General features: G+C 43.1%; 1 long non-coding RNA gene across 1 annotated transcript; it reads left to right on the top strand.

The window, feature by feature from the left end:
- The first annotated feature begins 2,277 nt into the window (after positions 1-2,277).
- LOC136288984 (uncharacterized) lies at positions 2,278-3,653 on the top strand. Its single transcript, XR_010720684.1, has 3 exons — positions 2,278-2,357; positions 2,467-2,550; positions 3,398-3,653. It is a non-coding gene; the product is annotated as an uncharacterized lncRNA (long non-coding RNA).
- The last annotated feature ends 8,531 nt before the right edge of the window (positions 3,654-12,184 follow it).

Below are 12,184 nucleotides of genomic sequence, written 5' to 3'. Positions count from 1 at the left end.
AAGACTACTCGTAAGTCAGCTTCATTGGTGCCTGGAACACTGCACTATGTAAGCTGAATTTTCGTACCTAATATGTGGAAGAAATTTTTTGTCTTTTCACATGTGCTTCTCTAGGGCTTTGTCTTCATTATCCTCCGGGTATGTCTGGGATGGTAAAAATGTCTTTTCCTCTTTTGTGAGCACGACCAGGAAAGTTTCACACAGGCCATGCTGCAGTTCTGCAAAGAGCGGATTTCTTCTTCAGAATTAAATGTTTGATTAACAAAACGTGTTAATTTAAATCCAGTTGGAAATTAAATAACCACTTTGATGGGAGGCACAAAGTGCCATTTCAAAATACGTAAGAGCAGGTTTGGGCACTCTCTGCTGTATAGAAGACACAGGGGTTTGCAGATGTGATGTGCTGCTCCACAAGCCCTCACAGGTCACTGGTGCAACCATTTTATCCTCAAAATCACCAAATGATCTCTGTGGCAGGGACTGGTCATAGAGGAGATGGGCACAATCTGAAATGAACAAAACCTGAAAATAGCTTATTAAATCCTCAGGCTCTTTTGCATGTAGTAAAAAAGCGAAGGTAAGAGCAAGATAACCTGTAAATGGGTTAATTAGAATAACTTAAGCATTTTTTAAGCTATGTTTTCCATAATAATATGTGGTGTTCAGTCAATGTAGAGTTGAAGAGTTTGGGTGCATCCTGTTTTAAACAACCATTGTGGATCAGCCTGGAAATTAAGGATGAATAAGCTATGGGGAAATAGAATAAAGAAAAAAAAAATTCAATTAAGTTCACTGAAATTGAATTGACTGGGAATAGCATGGAATGGTGGGATTCAGGATGGATAAGATGTGATAAATAGGAAGAGCAGCCTGAGAGACCTCACTAAGCTCCTGCTCCTCTGTGGCAGGCAGGATGCAGACCTGAAAGTATATCCAGGGATAACTTTGCAGGAAGTCATTCCAAGTGATAGTTCTTCCTTGAATCTTGCTGTATCAATTAGTAATGATTTGTGGTTAGAGTAATTCCATATTTCATTTGTTGTGTTTATTGCATAGGGCATTAACATACTGAGTAGTGAACCTGAAGCAGCTGAGTGATTCAGCTGAGGGCGTGCTCACGTGATGGAGCTGGTTGGTGATCAATTATGTTTTTGTTGTTCAGGAAAATGCTAGTTTTTTTGAGCATTCTTTTCTCTGTGTGTAGCTGCAATGGAAAGCAATATGCTTTAAAATTATTGAATTCTAATTAGTCCTAGAAGTCCCAATATTGAAAAAATGAAGCCTAAAAGTTATGTTTCTTATGGGGTTTTACATTCATTTTAATCATATTATTCTTCCTTTTAAGGAGCATCCCTGTGGTGGTCAAAAACCACAGAAATTGATATAATCTCTTTTGACTACAAGTTTACATGGTAAATCATTAGGTACAGAATTTGCCTGTTTCTTTATAAAATTTAACACCTGACTTTGTATTGGCCTTAAGAGCATTTTCTACAACTCTGCACATAGCCACAATCCATTCCCTGCTCTGGGCATCCTTCAGACCTGTTAGAAATGCACATAAAAATCAGGTGTCAGATATCTCAAGATCAAATCAAATAACCCCACAACCACATGAATGCAATTAAGATAAACGTGTTCACAAACTCCCAACAGATTCCAGTCAGTCTAGCCAACCTCCTGTATGATAATTAGTATGAAAGGTGGGTATTTGGCTGTAGCCTGTGTGTTTTATATAAGATTACTGAGGGTTTTTTTTTATGGGGTTTTTTCCCCTTCCAAATTGCTTTTAGGGGTTTGGTGTGCATCAACTAGGTTTTTTTTCCTGCCCTAGGAGTTTTAAAATTTTGCATGTGTTTTTGGCTGTCTGTCCATGAGCTTTTGGCAGGCACACATCCAATCCTGATGAAGATCCTGTTTTCTTTAGGTTCCCTCATCAGCTCTACCTTTGGCTTATGGAGCACTGGTGTTAATTAACCACCCTGCTGGCTGTAAGAGAAATACCCAGCAAATCCAGGCTGAGAATCCACATGAAGAAAAACAGTGCAAAGAAAAGCTTACAGTTACAATGAAGGAAACTGCAACTAAAATTTAGTTCACAGGAATGAAGCAGTGGTTTAGTTAAGGACTAATTGCCAAAGGAGCTACACATATACACACAGATGAGAAAAATCAATATATTTGATGAATCTCCTTATGTTTCACAGTCAGGGATAATTAATTTCCAATGACCCTCAGTATATATGTGTGTGAGCATCAAATAAGAGAAAGGACACAAACCATCCCAAAAATCTGGCTTCTGCAAAAGATCAGAACACCTGTTTCTTATTGTTGGGACTTTCTGAACTCTGGGAAGTGTAGGAGAATTTAATAGAAAAATTGAATTGAATACACAGTTGAATTGCAAAAAGATAGACTATTTTATGTATTAAAAAGTGCTTCTAATGACATCTATTTTCGTAATAGTGTTTTGTGGAATGAATGGCTTGGACAAAAGCACTGGTAAATCGTCTGAAACAGAACTGCCTGACACTCAAATAGCTGCTAATGGTAGGTAGCTCCTTGACTTCTTCTATTTCTTTCTTGCATTTAATCCTTCTCAGACCATTATGCAGAAGGACACTGCTTTGCTTAAAGGGTAATCAATGTCACCAGGCACTGGAAAAGATCTGGGCACATTTTAGCCACCTTTTGGTAGATGGGATTCACATGTCCTTTTGAGACTAAAAAGAATCTCATTGAGGAAAATGAAACCTTCGGTGAGGATTGCTGGAAAGGCTTTTCCACTACTTCATGGTGGTGAATCTCTGTGGGGGAGTGGAGTTATCAGCAGTCACCACATCACTAACCATGCAGGACTTTTTCCATTTTAACTCCTATTTTTGCAACTTTTCCAGGGAAATTATATTTACGGAGCAGGAGTTAAAATCTCCTTTAATCTTAACAGTATCTTTGGGCTCTGCTGCCCCAATCTCTCCTTGTCTCCATCGGGCGTTTCTATAGCAACTCCCCAGGGAGTTTTCCTGTTATCTGGGTGAAGTTAACTGGAAACAAGTAAATATACTTGAGATGAAGTGATGTTGGGGAAGACTGATGAGGCCTTCAGAGCATGATCTGAAAAAAAAAAGCTGAATTATTTGCAGAACCTTCCTCACTGTAAGAGGCTTGAAGCTCCTGCAGTAGAAGATTTTGCCTAAAGTACACTTGCCCTCTGTTGTGCCAGCACAGTCCCAGGTACAGGAAATTTTTTCTGCATTAATAATAAAGCATATGGAGCTCAAACCAGCCAAGCCTAGAGGTGCCTTGCTGGGGAATGGGATTTTCACAGGCAGTTTGAGAAGATCGATTGTCCCTGTTCCAACCAAATTATAATAAACTTGGTGTCATGTCTCATTAGCAGGCATTTCTGTGTGGTTTCATACTCTGTGGGTGAGATCCATCTCCCAGCTCATCCAGGGGCTGCCAGGGTGAAGCAACACCTTTACCACCATCCATCAGGAGTATGGGGGGCCAGACCTGGCACTGCTGATCAGAGGAGGAAGAGGAGGAGGATGGGCCTGGCTAAAGGGGTGCTCTCAAAGGAAAGAGATCCTTTCTTCAGCTTTCTGTAAGGAGCTTCGTAGCTGTTGTGGCAGCTTTTCTCTGAATGAATAACCCAGATTATACTGAGTCAGAAGATTTGTGTCCCAGTCAAAAGCCCACTCACTTCACTCCACCGCCTGCTTCCAGGCTGTGGACCAGACTTTTCCAGGCTGCTGTTGTATCTGACAATAATGTGCTTTTCCTTTGCATTTTAGACAACCACAGACCAAGCTGTCGGCAGGCCAGCAGCTATTTGAGAGCTGCCAGACCTTTGCTAGACAGTGAGCATCTCTCTTTGAGCTTGACAAGTGTCTCCTGTGGGCAACTGTGACCTCCTGCTGCTGTCACCCCAGGGAGTGGAAAATCTGCCTCCTGTGCAGCCTGAGCTGCAGATACCAGCCAGCTCCTTCCTCTGCTTTCATTTTTTGGATACCAACCATGTGTTGCTTATCATCGGTTCTGATTCCTAAAGCTGAGGTGCTGATTCTTATCTGCCGCTTCAGCCGGGCTTAAATCTTTATCTTCACTCAGTGAGTCTGAGAGCTGAGTGTGCAGAGACATTATTAGATTATTAAATCAATGACACTCAGGTTATTAGTCACACTCATCCGCATTACCTGACACTGTAATGACGTTCTATTTTTACTTGCAGCCTGCTAATGTCCCAGAGGTACTGAAATTATGACCAGAAAATTAATTTCTATACGTTTGAACAAGAAATAGGAGTATAGGAAATAATCCCACATCAACAGTATAAATCCTAATGGAATTGTTCAGAAAAGCAACAGGGAAAGGGAGAGGGTGGAGAATGGTGTCTCACATGAAGCCTTCTCTCTGTGCTGCTGTGCCAAACTCTTATGGGTGTGATGGTAGCTAGTAACTGGGCCAGATTATTTTAGCTTGTAATTCACTTGGGGAAATTAGGACTTCTGAGCTGGCATTACTGATTTTCCTCACTCAGCCAAGACTTTCTTGCAGAATCCCTCCACCAGGATGATGCAATGAACTTGTTTTTTTAGGCATGAAATCAAACCCTGTAAACAGAAAAAGGCAAGATGTTGTTTATGTTTTCAAAAATTACTCCTTAATCTCAGGCAAATTATTACCCCAGTCCCCAGGCTGAGTTAAGAAGCGAGGTCCAATCTGATGACTCCTGAACACTGAATTCGATGTTATTTCTGCTTTGCATGACTAACCATCTGCAAGCTGGGAGGAATCTGTTACGGTGGAAAAACACCACGGGAAATGCTGGAAGTCCAGCCACACCTTTGTCTAGCAGAGCAGTACTGGCCTTTTCTCGCCCCTGCAGCCAGAGAGATGCAGAATTGTGGCTCCAAGGGCTCTGCTCCTCACTTTGAACCCCTGAGTGGGAGCTGCAGGGGTCTGTGGGTGTGGGGTGTTGCCAGTGTGGGTGGGCAGGGTGCTGGTGTGGGGGAAAAGCAGGGGGGTGGCTGGAAGAGGCAAGCTCTGCGGGGGTACCACAGCACCCAGCCAGCTTTCAGCCAGCAGGGACAACTTCTACAGGGAAAACAGTGGGGAGCAGATGGTGAAACAACACCCCACAAGGGAGAGCCATTCACACCCTTTCCCCGTGCCGCCCACAGCCCCAGATACTTCCAAGTTCCCCGAGCTTATTGATTACAAGGGACAAATCTCCATATTGCTTAATTATAACTTGGTTTTAGTGCACGTCTTCACACTGTATTTATTTCATGTTGGCAATTAATTCCAAAGTGTTCAGTGTGCCGGAAATGGAGCAGGGGGACTTTCTGAGATCTTCCACTGAGGAATTGCCACTTGAAAATGGAGAAATACATGTGAGTATGGGTGTGGGAGTAAGTATTGGTGCTACCTGCTAAATGCATGCTGCTGGATGCTCTTGAGAGCAATGTTTGTAGTAGAATTATAATGAGCTGAGTTGTTTAGGTGTAATTAAAAGATGGGAGTGAGAACTGGCATGGAAATCTTTTTCTCTAAGCTTTGGGAAGCCTGCTAATAAGACATAAACATTTAGCAGCTCAGCTGGAATATGGTGTGCTCTTTGGTTAAACATTAAAGGGGCATTGTTGAGTGGTTTTAATTAATTAGCTATGTTTTAAATCAAATCAAATCAAATTGGAGGAGTTAGGCTCAAAATTAATGTTATTTTCACCTGGTGGGGAATGTCCTTTAAATTATGAACATCTTAAAGACAATGAAAATTAAAAATGCCTTTAAAAAATTGGTTCCCTTTTCTCAGAGAACGGCCAGTATTCTGATGATCTGTCATTACTGTCATTGCTAGAACAACAGTAAAATTAGAGCCTTTTAAGTTCTCTCTATTACAACCAACATTTACACATCTTCTAGACATGTAATGTCCATGTCCAACCTGGCATGTAGAATCTTGAATATACTGTTTTCCTTTTTTAATATTTCTTACCATGGTGCAACATTGCACTTGCATTACCAGGCAAGAAAGATGGGCTAGAAAGTAGGTTTAATATATTTGCCGAACACAAGTGGGATGTGGGTATTGTACACTCAGCCTCCAGTATCTGTGAGATTCCCGCCCAGTTTTAGCCACTTTGGGTAGTGGAAAAAAAAGATCTCAAGGTTTGTAGAATTCCTTGAGAAATTGTGTTGGGAAAATTCATGGATAGGACAGGGAGGGAGTGCTTGCACTGAAGGGAGATGGAGCACAAGGAGATTCAAGGGGGAGGTGATGGATGCAATCCAGTTCTCTGGTTTGTGGGGGAAAGGGGTTTCTATTCTTCTCATTGCTGCTTAGATGCCTTGTGTTAGGTTTAGGTGCGGGGAGAATCAACACAAACTCCCCATGACACAATAGGCTGTAACTGCTGGAAGCTGTTATGTGCTATTATGCGAAGCCTTTACAGTCTATTGAGTAAATAATCTACAGATTAAAGCTTTCTAAGTACACAGTGACTTGATAGGTAACCAAAGAAGCCATTACGATATGTCATGTCAATAAGAGGAGGATTAAGGTCCCTCAGACTCTGGTGCAGTGACAGAGTCTATCTGCTGCCAACCCCTGTGAAACAAAAGCCATCACCTTTCAAACACTCTGAAGTGCAGTTGTGCTCTGGGGCTGGGGACCAGTGATTAGGACAGGGGCAGCTGCTTCTGCCCTCATTTATTGCAGCCCAGGGATGCCTGAGCAAATCAGTGATGGTCTTCTGTCTCCAGCGCCCAAGGCTCACCTGCTCCTGTGCCATGGGTGACTGGAGCCAGGGCCATCTGCCATGGAGAAAGGAGCAAACCAGTGGGCTGGGAGTAGCTCCCAGTTCTCTTTATGTAAATAAAGCGGGGTGTTTTCTTTCTGAAACCCAGGAGCAAGATGTGTGCAGGGAGTTGGGCTATGAGGCAGCAGGACAGGAGGATGTAAAGCCCTGTCAGCCCACCCAGGGGGAGGAATCAGGGTGCTGAGTGGGAAGACAAGGGTTTTTCCTAAGGCCAGAGAGATTTCTACCTTTCTCCCTTGGGCATCCATCCACCCACTCACCACCCTGACCACCCAAGGCTCCTCTCTCCTTCACTGCTCCCAGCTCAGAGCTTCCCCAGTCCCAAGGGCACCCCGGTTCCTTGGGGACCCTTCCTGAAGCTCCTCCTTTTGCAGGGGCCTCCTGGCTAAGGCACGTCCAGCATCCTGCCTCCCTCCTCAGCATTTAATTACTCCAGGTTTCCAGTCGCTCTGGTGAGTTTAATATGAGCTATGTAAATTCCTCCCAAGAATGATAGGATTTTGACAGCCTGATTTGCCTCGCAGGCATCCTCAAACCAGCTCATTTTCTCTTCTCTGGAATTTTTGAGTGGTCGGGTGGCATTTGATTATCATTGGCTGGCATATCTGAGCTCTGGGGTTGAGCATAAAGATATTTTAAATTTAATAGGTTTAAGATGTCATTATTTCCATGCTGATGAATTTATACTTGTAACCAGAGAAACTTAGAGCATTTAATGAACTTATTTAGATATCATGGTGCAAGCTTTAAACCCAATCCCCAGTATAAAATTAAATCATGTTGGATAAAAACTAACACCCAGAAGCAAAAACTGAACTGGGTAAATGGACGAATTTCAAAAGACAGAATAAATACAGATATAAGGCACCTAGGGGACAGATTTACTAAGAGTTTTTGCACTATTTTCAATGGAGCTTGTAATAGCATAAAAGTATTAAATCTGATTTACTAGAAAGTATTTGTATAGTATTTCACTGCCTGTTTCCTAGTGCCATAGCCCCTTCCTATCTTTCCCAGGTCTCTAACAGGAACTTTGGACACAGCTGAGCACTCAGTGGAGTAAGATCCAGCTTTGCTGAGGATCTTGCAAGCAGCCAGAGAAGAAAATAATGCATCCATTCAGTGATCCAACAGGATTAACAATGTGATTCTATGAAAATCAGTTCTCATTCCAAACTGCTCAATTGAGAGAAGCCCTGCCAGGCTGGCTGGGAGGTGAATGGTGAACATTCACCTGTGGGACAGTCCTGTCCACCGGCCCTGTGCTGTAGGGGCTTGGCCTTGCCAAGGCAAGTTTGAGGTCTCCTTCCCTGCTCCCTCGTGCCAAGACTTTTATCAGGATCTTCTAAATTCTACAGAGTTTCTGAATTTTTGCAAAGGAAATGTCCTGCCCTGAAAGGGGGACTTCAGTTTTCACCATTCTTGTTCATGTTGTGTGGAGTGATTAGCCACAGACCAGGTTTGGAAGTACCATAAGCATCCTCCTAGCCGCCTTTTTTTTTTTTTTTTCTTTTTTCTTTTTTTTTTTTCTTTTTTTTTTTTGGGGGGGGGAGGGGGGATGGGGTGTGGAGGGCAATGGGGAAGACCAATTAGAGAGCCCAGGTGAGGAGAATCAGCTCTTGATTTATTCCTGAGGACTCAAATTTATTCATTTGAGATGTAAGTACTGATGAGCTGCTGTCTGTTGATATCAAATTCAGCATCCCTATGGAAAAACCATCCTACCACAGCTATATTTCATTTTAAATGAAGAAGCTAGAGAAGAATGAAGAAACAGATTTAGATGAAATGGGAAGGGATTAAATTAAAAAGTTTAAAATAAACCAAGACAAGTGACCTTTACTATACTACCTACAAGCAGAGATTGTCTATTTAATGCTTCCAAAAGCAGGCAAATGCACCAGAAAGCAGCCAGCAGGACTAAAGCACAAAAGGGAATCACTGGAAGGGCTTAATGGGACCAGATTTTCGCAAGATTGATCTTCTATGGACTGATTACATGTAGGAAACAAGGGCTAGGAAAAATGTCCTATATCAATTTTAACAGTGTGTGGAAATTACAGTAGCAGTCCTGCAGGTGCCTGTTCTGGACACTGTCAGCATATTCCAAAATGACCTGGAACAAAGAGGCACAAAGTAGTGAGATGGTGAAGTTTGCAGATTTGTCCAGAGCAGCCAGACCTAAAACTGAGGTTTGCAGAAGGATCTTACAGAAATAAGTATCAGGCTGATATGAACTGGCAGGTGAAATTCAGTACTGATAAGTGCAAATTAATGCCCTTGTTAAAACAGGTCTGCCTACATACGCAGAATGATGGGGTTTGAATTAGCATTTGCCCTTGGGCAGTAAAATGTGCTGGAGCCTTTGCAGCTGCTCCTCTCCAGAGGCTGGCACCATCCTGATGGCCATGGAGAGGATGGAAGAACGCTCCAAGAATGAGGAGCACCACTGTGCCTAGGTGAAGTCCCTGCACACCCACCCTCTGTTCCTGCCTGCAGGTCTGGTGACCCATTGCAGAAAGGCTGCAGGTGTTCAAGAGGAGGAAAAGGGAAGGCAAAAAGTTTTGGATGTAGGAACCAGCCTCTGTGACCCAAAAATCCCCATAGGTTCAGGGCTCTTGCTAAGAAAGGCCATGACAGAAGGGAAAAGGGCAAGGGCGTGCACCATCCCGAGTGATATGGAGATGGATAGGGGTGAGCATTACCTATAACGCAAGAGGGAGAAAGACAAAGGCCTGTTTGGGGAGGAGAGGGCTTGTTTATTTATCTCTTAATTTATTTGGAAGTGCAGCACTCACCTCAGGGTGCGTCCAGAGTGGGGAAACCAAGATAGTGAAAGGCTTTGAGGGCAAGACTTGGATGTCACTTGGTTTGTTCAGCTTGGAGAAGAGCAGGCTGAGGGGAGCCTCAGCACAGCCTCCAGCTTCCTCAGTGGAGGGAGAGCTGCTGACCTGTTACAGGACAGGAGGAAATGGAATGAAGTCGTGTCAGGGGAAGTTCAGGAAAGGAAAGGCTTCTTCACAAAGAGGGCAGCCAGACCCTGGAACAAGCTCTCACAGCACCAGGTCCCTCAGAGGTCAAGGAGCATTTGGAGGATGCTCTTGGTCTATGATTCGGTGTTGGGTGGTCCTGCAAGGGGCAGGGGTTGGACTCGATGACCCTTATGGGTCCCTTTTGATATGCTTCAGTGGAATTATTCTATGACCAGCAGCCAGTAAAGTGGGTCAACAGTTTTCCATCAGAATAGTTTTCTGTTGGAAAACGCTGATTTGATGGTATCGAGATGCTCTGTGGGAACACATCAATGCCATCAAAGCCAACAGCAGAAGCCAGACATCTGCCTGGCCTCCTTGCCTGCTGCCCAGCTGGCTGCCTCTCTGGGACAGCTGGGGCTCTGCACTGCAGCCAGCAGCCCATTTGATTTTTCTTTACTCCATTGTTGTTCTATTTATATTGCTCTTTTTCCTAAATTTTCATCTTTATATTTTATATCCAGTGTAGTTACAGCCTTAAAAAATCCCCTGTTGCCCATGAGAACATCAGGTGTCAAATCAAAGTGCAAGTCACTCAATGAGAATAATTCACATTATAATTTAAATGAGTTTTGAACATGCATTTTATGGGATAAAAATATATAAAAATAAAAAACACATACAGTAAAGAGTTGGGTTTGAGTTTATTTGTGTATCATACCATATCATATATTAGCATAAAGTTATAATTTCTGATGTACAAAGGTTGAGCCCATGAAGCCCAAATGATACTTTATATTTAAACCTCTTTCTAACTCACTGGGCTGAATAGAAATGGCATTTTTGTAGCATGCAATTTCAGAATTTCACTCCCTGGGCAATTTCAACATTTTGCAGAGTTTGGTTGCTTCAATTCACAGATGTTTCTGTGAAGAACAGGAAAGAGAGAATGGAAGCTCTCCCTTTTTAAATAAAAATACATGTTCTCAGCCTGAATCAAAGGTAATGTATTGCACAAAATGACAAGCAAGATTTTGGAGGAAAATCCCATATCTGGGGTAAAATGAGCAAGGAAAGCCCTTTTCCTAGTGCAGGAGTGGGAGAAACTATGTGGAGTTACCCATCTTTGTAACCCAAAACGAGAAGAAATCAGAAGAAATAGGTCACTTTGTGACCTGGAATGATTTCCAAAGTTTTTGGTTTGCCTGTGACAGCGAACACATACAGCAGAAACCTTTCCTAGGTGAATTTTGCCCACGGTATGGATTGTCTCTGGCTGCTGATGGTACAAGCCTCCCCATGAGTTAACCAGCCTTTGCCCTTGACTAGATAAGCCACTCCTTTCTGAAAGGCTCAGCATGCTCATTTTGATTGGGAAGGCCTAAGTTTGGCCCATACAATCACATGAATGATTTGAAAGGTTGGTTTAGGGGCTGTTTTTCAGGAGAGCTGGTGATGCTGGACCAAGCTAGTGCAACTCCTGTGTGCAGTGAGCTGCAGGAGGACCTCTGTCTGCTGTCCTCCGTAAGACTATGAGACTCCTCAGCTCTCAGGTGGTGGTGGTGGAGATGGTGTTTCAGGTCATATATGATAAGCCACCACACCACTGTCCCCAGAGCTGGTGGTCACCACCATCATTTTTCTCTTTCTGGGGCAATTATTTTCAATAAACTTGAACAATAGGCTGAGATAACTTCAGCACAGGGAGCTGCTGCTCCACAGGCCACTATTAGCAATTAAAATTAGATGAGCAATTAACCTGTGAACTTGGCACTTGGACAACTGCTGCCTCAACAGATGCAAGTACATCCCAATGTTTGTGGGGTCAGAGCAGTGCTGGAGGGGTGGGATGCAGTGGGATGCCCAGAGGAGGTGCCAGCATCAGTGAGGGGGACTCTGGGATATAAAGCGTTATTTATTATGCCTTCAGCTGATTTTTCTTCTCCCCTTTTTCATCAGGGCACTGGAAGGAACAGGAACATGATATCTAATTTCCTAATTTTCCTGTCAGCTCTCTGGTTTTCAAAATGATTGCAGCAGAAATCTATAAAATGAAGATGAGGGAAGCAACCTTAATACCATTGTAAATCTCCAAAATGGATGCAGAAACACAGTACTCAAATAGAAGTAAATAAAAGCAAGGAGAGATTCATTCCAGTTTTCTCCTCTGTAAACCTACTGGCAGCTTGGAATTATTCAGAAAACAACATTTAACTGAGAAAAAAAGGAACCCTGTAAAATAGTAAAGATTGTACCGTAAAGCTAAGCACCCTCCATAAATCATGGCTGGGAACATTGCTAAGTTATAGGAACCTGCAGATGGCTGTCATTAAAGGGAAAGAGCCTCTCCCAACTTGGCGGGCTGTACTGCGTCCTGGTGTACAG

Source organism: Chamaea fasciata, unplaced genomic scaffold, assembly GCF_029207755.1.
Source record: "Chamaea fasciata isolate MVZ Bird 193981 ecotype frontalis unplaced genomic scaffold, bChaFas1.0.hap1 SCAF_4, whole genome shotgun sequence".
Taxonomy (NCBI): Eukaryota; Metazoa; Chordata; class Aves; order Passeriformes; family Sylviidae; genus Chamaea; species Chamaea fasciata.
This window is presented reverse-complemented; position numbering and strand designations above follow the sequence as displayed.